General features: G+C 38.2%; 1 non-coding gene across 1 annotated transcript; it reads left to right on the forward strand.

Annotated features, from left to right (window-relative positions):
• Window positions 1–5,085: 5,085 nt before the first annotated feature.
• On the forward strand, window positions 5,086–5,194 carry LOC125918525 (U6 spliceosomal RNA). The gene has a single exon (XR_007456467.1). It is a non-coding gene; the product is annotated as a U6 spliceosomal RNA (small nuclear RNA).
• The last annotated feature ends 2,103 nt before the right edge of the window (window positions 5,195–7,297 follow it).

Genomic DNA, 7,297 nt, shown 5'->3' on the forward strand with positions numbered 1-7,297 from the left:
TTGAAGACATAAATAGCATAAAAAGTTAGGAAAGGATTATTTCTCTCTTCCTGTCTTTGAGCTAAAACATTTGTTTTCCCCTGCCTTTGGATTCAGACTTGGGATGGAACTTATACCATTGGCTCTGCTGGTTCCTGGACTCAGACCAGAACTATATGCCATAGTTACAATAACTTAAAACTCATAATAACTCTCTTTTGCGTGTGTGTGTGTGTGTGTGTGTGTTGTATAATTTTTTTTTCTCCAGTTGGTTCTGTTTTGTTTCTCTGGATAACCTTGACAAATACAAACATAAAATGCTCTATTAGGTCTTAAAATCAGGCTAGACAACATGAAGGAACAGACGGTCTTGCAAGATTTCCAGGACTTCCTGTGTTCAGTTAAGGCAGCAATGCCACGAGATGAGCCTTTCTTGTTTATTTTTGTACTTCCACTTCCTGTCAAGTGCTCTTAACCAGTGAATTCAGAGGTGCATGAACATTTAAATAAACTCAAAGAGTGCATAATTATGTGTTTAGTATTTCTCCCCCGCCCCCACCAATAATTTCAATTTCTTTAGAAATTTCTGTAATCGATTGACTGGCAGAATTTTTATTTTAATTCAAAGATGAACACCATTACCTCTCTCACTTCTCTAAGGGCACATGTAAAGGTAGTGTTCTTTCTTGGGTAATAATTATAGTGACAAAAATTGTAACACCACCTATCAGTTTGTTATGGCTTATACCAGTGTTTCTCAAAATTCTGGTCCCAGACCAGCAGTGTCAGTATTACATGAGAATTTATCAGAAATGTAAATTCTTAAGGTCTATCTACTCCAGACCTTCTGAATCAGAAACTGTTTAAAGTTTGAGAACCACTGGTTTATAGAATCACTTCATAAGCATTATCTCATTAAATCTTTGAAACATGAGTTTGGTACTATTATCTGTATTTTACAGAAGAAGAAAATAAGGCTTGGAGAAACTAAAAGGTCTTCCAACGATCACACCAATAAAATGCAGAGCTAAGGCTTGAACCAAGTTCTTGTGACCCAAACCAATGCTCTTTGCACAACATCGTTCTCTCCTGATATAACTCGCGTATGTTCCTAACATGTACCCCCACTGCCATAAAAGACTTGGGGTACTTTACATAATAACTCCACACAGTGGAAACGTGCCTAACCTAATAGGAAAACAACAGTAAGTGGCCCTTTCATAGAACTCCTGTGTGTTTCCTCCTATTTATGCATGGCAATGAGGCACACAGAGAAGCAGGACCTAAAAACATTTGGTTCATGTGAAAACAGTTCATTCTGTCCTACCTTGCCTCCGATGCTCCCATCAAGAGGTTTTCATGTTCTTTCTGCTCAACTCTGATGCAGTATAGTTTTGTAACAGCAGAAGAATGTAAACAACCTCAATGTCCATCAGAATGGAATGGTTAATTAAATTTTGCAGTGGTTGTAAAGCATAAGGCAACTCTATATGGACTCATAAGGAAAAGATCTCTAAGACACCTCAACAAGAGGAAAAAGTAAGGTGCAGACAGTGCATATAGTATGCTATCATTCATGCGGTGAAATGAAGAATAACTAACACACATATATGTTTGTAAATGCAAAGAATTTCTCCAGAAGGATAAATAACTCAATAATGGTGGTTATGTCCAGCCAAGGGAACTATGGGGAAAGGAGAGGGGAAGGGAGACGGTGATTAAGAAAGGAAAGAGGGGGAGTTACTTTTCATTGTTTTGTATTGTTTGAATTCTTTTAAAGCCACAATTAAAATGGCCTATTAAATTGTATCTTTATTATACATATATATTTATTTATATTTTTTATAGATTGGAAAGGACAGCATTCCATCTGCCCTTCATAATCAATTATGTTTTCATTCCCAAGAAGCTTCTTATAATTTTAGTCTAAACTACCTCTTTATGTAAATTCCCAATTTTCATCTCATTGGGTGAAGTGGAATTAATTCTTCTTAAACGTGAAGCATTGCTTCCTATTTCTAGCATACTAGGAATTCTTTCTTCATCTTTCAAAAGCTGCTAAAAACTCCCCAATCCAAAATCCTCTTGCAAGCCTGGGACATCTCTGAGCCTAGGGTTCTTCATCTTGATTTTTTTCTAACACAAATTGCTTTCCACCCTGGTTCCTCCAATCTCAAATCCCAACCTGCCTCATACTTTTTAAATGAGCCAATGCCCAATAGATAATTAATGAGCTGTGAAGTGCCCTCAAGGCCAGGTGCCTTCTTCCTGTGAGAGAACTAACTCTCCCCAACTCCTCACCCTCTACAAAAAGCAAAAAGGATGAGGAAGGGAAAAAGAAAGAATAAAAGAGTTTTGATAATTACACATAAGAGCCAGCTATAATTATGCAAACCAGGATAAGCAATGGTGAGTTCATTTAGAATGGATGTTAAAAATATTGCAAATAAAGGAGGAAGAATGGCTGTTATATACTAACAAGTAAATGTGTAGTTTCTGGAATGAGTATAATTTTGAGTGATTCATAAATAAAACTTAAAAGAGTGTAGGAAGCAGGATATGGGCTAAGTAAAAAATGTTTGTATAGGGGTTGGTAATTTATTGGGAAATACCTATAACATATCACAACCTGATTCAAGCGGGGAGGAATGGGGAAAGGAAAGGGAAAAAATATATTGGGTTGGCTGAAACAGCCCTATTTTGCTAAAAGAAAATGTGGAGTTATCTTATTAACATAACTACCAATTTATATTACTAATGATTTAAATCACCTAACTAGGTACTAGAGCATTCACAAAATAACTCAGTTTGTTAGGGCATAGAAAGTGAGAGCTCTGAAGCCAGACTCACCTCAGATTTCTGTTCCAATTTACAGCCCAGGAGCTTAACCATGTTGACTGATTGTTAAACAATGAATAGACATTATCTGTGCAAATCCACAAGGGTAGGCAATGTAGGGGAAGAGAGAAGAGCTGGTTTTCCTTGATCCTTGCCTCCCCCATGTTTCTCCAGTTCACCCTCACACCAACCTCAGCTGATTAAAAATAAGATGCTTTCTTTTGTCCTATAACTTGACAATTATGGGGAAACTCTAATAGGAAGACCCTCTACAGAAACACTATGGTTCTGGGGACTAAGGGAATTTTTAGTGTAGCTTTTAAGTTGGTTTTTAGCATAAATTTGTTAAGTAACTTCAGTTACCTTCTATTTGACTTTCTCTTTTCTAATTGATGAGGCTAATAAATTATTATAAAAATAATAACTCCAGGCTGTGGGATGTTACATATTTATTGGCATGCCAATGCCATGAGTAAGCATTGTTATTGGCATGCCAATGCCATTGGCATGACATGGCTCACTCTTTCCCTTTTAATTCAGCACTCTCTGAGGCTCAGCTTCCCACAAATCAAGATTGTTTTCTACTAACTTAGTGTGATCTGTCTCTAGCAACTGAGATTTTTCAATGATCTCTGCAGGTGGTAGTCATTATAGGTGAATATTCATAGTATATTAATAGGCATTTAAAAATGTATCTTATATAGCTATTCAAAACAAAAGACTAATAAAGACTTAGGGGCATGACAGATGATTTAACAAACATTTATTTGGTACCTATTGTGTTCTGGGCACTATGCTAACCATTTGGATGGCAATGATGAATAAGATGAGGTCCTTGCTTTGACATACTCTCAGTCTAATGGAAGAAATGGAAAGTACACATACAATTTCAATATAATAGTGCTGTAATAGAGTACATGAATAGAAAATTGTGGCAGGACAGAGGACCACTAATGCTGCCTGAGGCACTCAGCTAAGGCTTTCTGTTTCATCTTGAGGACAAGGTGAGCATCTTTGGCATAGCAGGAAAGGTGAACATGGCTTTAGAAGAGCTAGTAGCCCAGTAGGGGAGAGAGAGTAACAGAAAAATAGCTATAAGACAATGAGGGAAGGACTTTAAGTGGAAGCAGACATAAAATGCTATGGAACCCCAACATAAGAATTAGTTTTGTGACAGCAGTGGGAATGGGGTGGAGGCTGCGGTCAGCAAAGATGAGTGTAATAGAAAGGAGGTGACACTGCAACTCCACATAAAAGTAGAATCGAGATTTGCCAGACAGAAGAGGAGAGAAGAAACATGAGCATTCTAGGGAAAAGGAGCACCTTGATCTTAAGTATGAAGGCACAAATGAGGAACATTCTGGAGTGTGTAAAGGCATATGGCGGTGGAAGACCAGAGAGTAATTAGAAAATCAGACTTGGCTATATTCTGAAGGGAATCTTATGCTGCACAAAGGAGGTTGGGCTAAAGTATATCCTGTAGGCAGATGGAAATTGAAGAAAGTTTTTGATCCTGGTAGTGACGTGATCAGATCTAGTTGTATAAATATGACTAAGGAAAAGCTGTATAAATATGACTAAGGTCACCTGGATGTGACCTTCCAGGTGTGAGGTGATGAGCTCTGATCTAGACTGAAGCAGTGGAATGAAAAATGAAGGGGCAGGAGAAGGTTTCTCAAGAGGTAGAACTGAAAGGAAGTAAGGAATTTAGAGGAAGGTCACAGTTCACTCTGGGAGAATGACAGGGTTTTTTTTGGCTGAGCTAGGGAGAAAGGGAGAAGAAATTTCTGTGAACAAATTGTAGGGATAGTGTCATTTCAATTCTTCACCAGATGTTGAATTTTTAGGTGCTTCAAAGGGAATTCCTTTCAGTAGTTGGAGATACAGATCTACTGATGGAGGAGAAATCAAGCCAAAGCATGAGATTGCCTAAGGGTGAAGGGGACTAGCGGAAGGAGAAGAAACAAGTGAGAAAGAAACCCTAGGGAACCCCAACTTCTAAGGGCTGGACCGAGGGACAAAAAAATAAGGGAAGAGGCAAAACACTTAGAAGGATACATGAGGATGACCAGGAGAGGAAGTGAGGCAGAACTCAGAAGAGAAGAAGACTTTCCGTCTGGAGATAGTAACAGTTAGTGGCAAATGGAGAAGAGAGGCTAGTAGGATAGTGTCCATGGAGTGGTAACTCAATGTTCTTACCCACCTTGGTGACAGCAGTAGGGTGGGGGCAGAAATCCGATGGCAGTGAATTAAAAAGAGAATAGGACCATGCTCCCTTTGGCAGCACCTATACTAAAATTGGAATGATTAACAGAGAAGATTAGCATGGCCCCAGCGCAAGTATGACCCACAAATTCATGAAGCATTCCATACTTTTGTCTTCCGGAGGAGCAGTTCCAGGAGGCCAAGCTTCTTGTGTGCATCACTTCAAGCCCCTGCCGGTGTGGCTGAGTAGATGGCTAAGTGCCCAAGGAGCTAGAGTTTTATCTGAGGAAAACCAAAGCCTGAAAAGGCAAATAAATCTTCCTCCCTCCTGTCTTCGGTCATGTAAAAGAGGTGTTTATTATTCAAAAAAAGAAAAAAGAAAAGAAAAGAAAAAGAAAAAAAAAGAGAATAGGACCTAATGAATAGAAGAAGTCATGAGCCTTCTTTCTTGAGAATTTGATGATGAAAAGGTGAAATGTAAGGCATTAGCCCAGAAAAAAAGGAAGTTGAGCTAAAGAAAGAGTGGTTGTTTTTGTCACTGTTTTTTATTTCTTTAACGTCTGGTGGAGTCTCGAGCACATGTGTGTACCCAGAAGAGAAAGGGTACATGAGAGGAGGGGAGATAACTGAGGAAGCCAGATTCTGGAGGCTCAGGGTGAAAGCCAAGGCTTGGAAAGTGGCGGAATATTTTCTTCTGGGATAATAAGGAAGAAGGAAGCACATGTTGAAGCCGAGAAAAGTCTGAAGATGGTGAGGAAGGCCACATCAGTGAGTTTATCCCTGACGATCTTTTTTTTTTTTTTTTGACAAGGCAGCTGGTGAGGAAATCTCTGAAGGTGAAAAGAGCGTGAATATACTGAGAGAGGATGTTGTTAATAAACACCAGTGTCTTGTTGTTAATAAACACCATTGTCTTAATAAACACGTTTAAACACATTGCTTCAGTTTCTCCAGTGAGTTCGTTAAAGTCTTATCTCAAGAAAGGTAGTCAAAAATGACTATGGGAAATTCAGATCACAAGCTTCTAGATACAGAAGAATCTACATAGAGCAGGACTAATACTGGGCTTACATAGCTTTGCTTGGGGTTCCACAAATGCTTTTGATAATGCTTCCTTTAAGCAACTTCAAGGCAAATTTTGGGTGTAAGATTTACATTTTATTTGGAGTAAAATATTCTAGTACTTGGTATCCTACCAAAAATAAAAAATATAAAAAGGCACAACAACCAAACCTGGACTTCGCCTTAGTATGGGAAACATCATAAGCCTGGGAGAGAATTGATGTGTCTCTCCAGCCATTTTAGAAACTCAAACTACTGATTATCAGGTCTGGTGTGTGCTGCATGGTTGCCCTGAACAAATGAGCTTCAGACACGACCATAAAAGAGAGACATCAGACTAGACAAACTATCATTTAGAAAGAATTAAGACAGCCATATTGTATGCTAACCATCAGCTCATCTATGGCTGTTCTGGTGTCACTACTCTCCAGAGGCTACTTAATCTCATTGAGACAAGACAGCCAGCCTAATTGATACAGAAAATGAAAGCCCTTTGATCTCATATCAAACAGAGTCAGACTAAGAGAAGGATCCAGCAGGCAAGATGACTGTCTTCCAAAGGAGAATTAACACTGCAGGCAGGAAAGTGGGAAAGTGGTAATATCTTACTTTGGAATTTCATGGACTTGGTTTACTTAAATAATGACTGAAAAGTAATAAATTCATCTCAATGAATGAATGGGGTGTGTGTGCTCTTACTGATAAAGCACTAAGAAATCTTTCAAATTATCAACATTTTCAGTTAGGTGTTATAGTACTGATGAAAAGCACAATAGAAGCATAATAAATGTAAGAACACCTGCCTCTGGGCACTTAACTCTACAGGACAGGTGTTTGCCAATGTCAGCCTTTACTGACAGGATCTGCTGCCCCTACTAAATAACTTCCTTGGAAGAGGTTTATTATATTATGATTTAAATAGCATTTGCTAAGCTTTGTGAACAAATTAGGTAGCTACCCATGCAAAATACATGGCTTTGCAATAATCAGAATATCTATGAATATACTAATATGTCTGTAAAGTTATCAGAACACTTATTTGTGTGTCAGGAAACTCATAAAAATTGGTGTTCTCTATTCTAATGCAAAAAGTACACATTTCGACGATCACATCAGTTGTATTTTACATACTTAATATAATGGTGGTTTTGAAAACCAGCCCAAGACTATACTTATATAAGTAGGATTAACTAAATTATGGTATTTAGAAAGA

Source organism: Panthera uncia, unplaced genomic scaffold (genome assembly GCF_023721935.1).
Source record: "Panthera uncia isolate 11264 unplaced genomic scaffold, Puncia_PCG_1.0 HiC_scaffold_946, whole genome shotgun sequence".
NCBI lineage: Eukaryota > Metazoa > Chordata > Mammalia > Carnivora > Felidae > Panthera > Panthera uncia.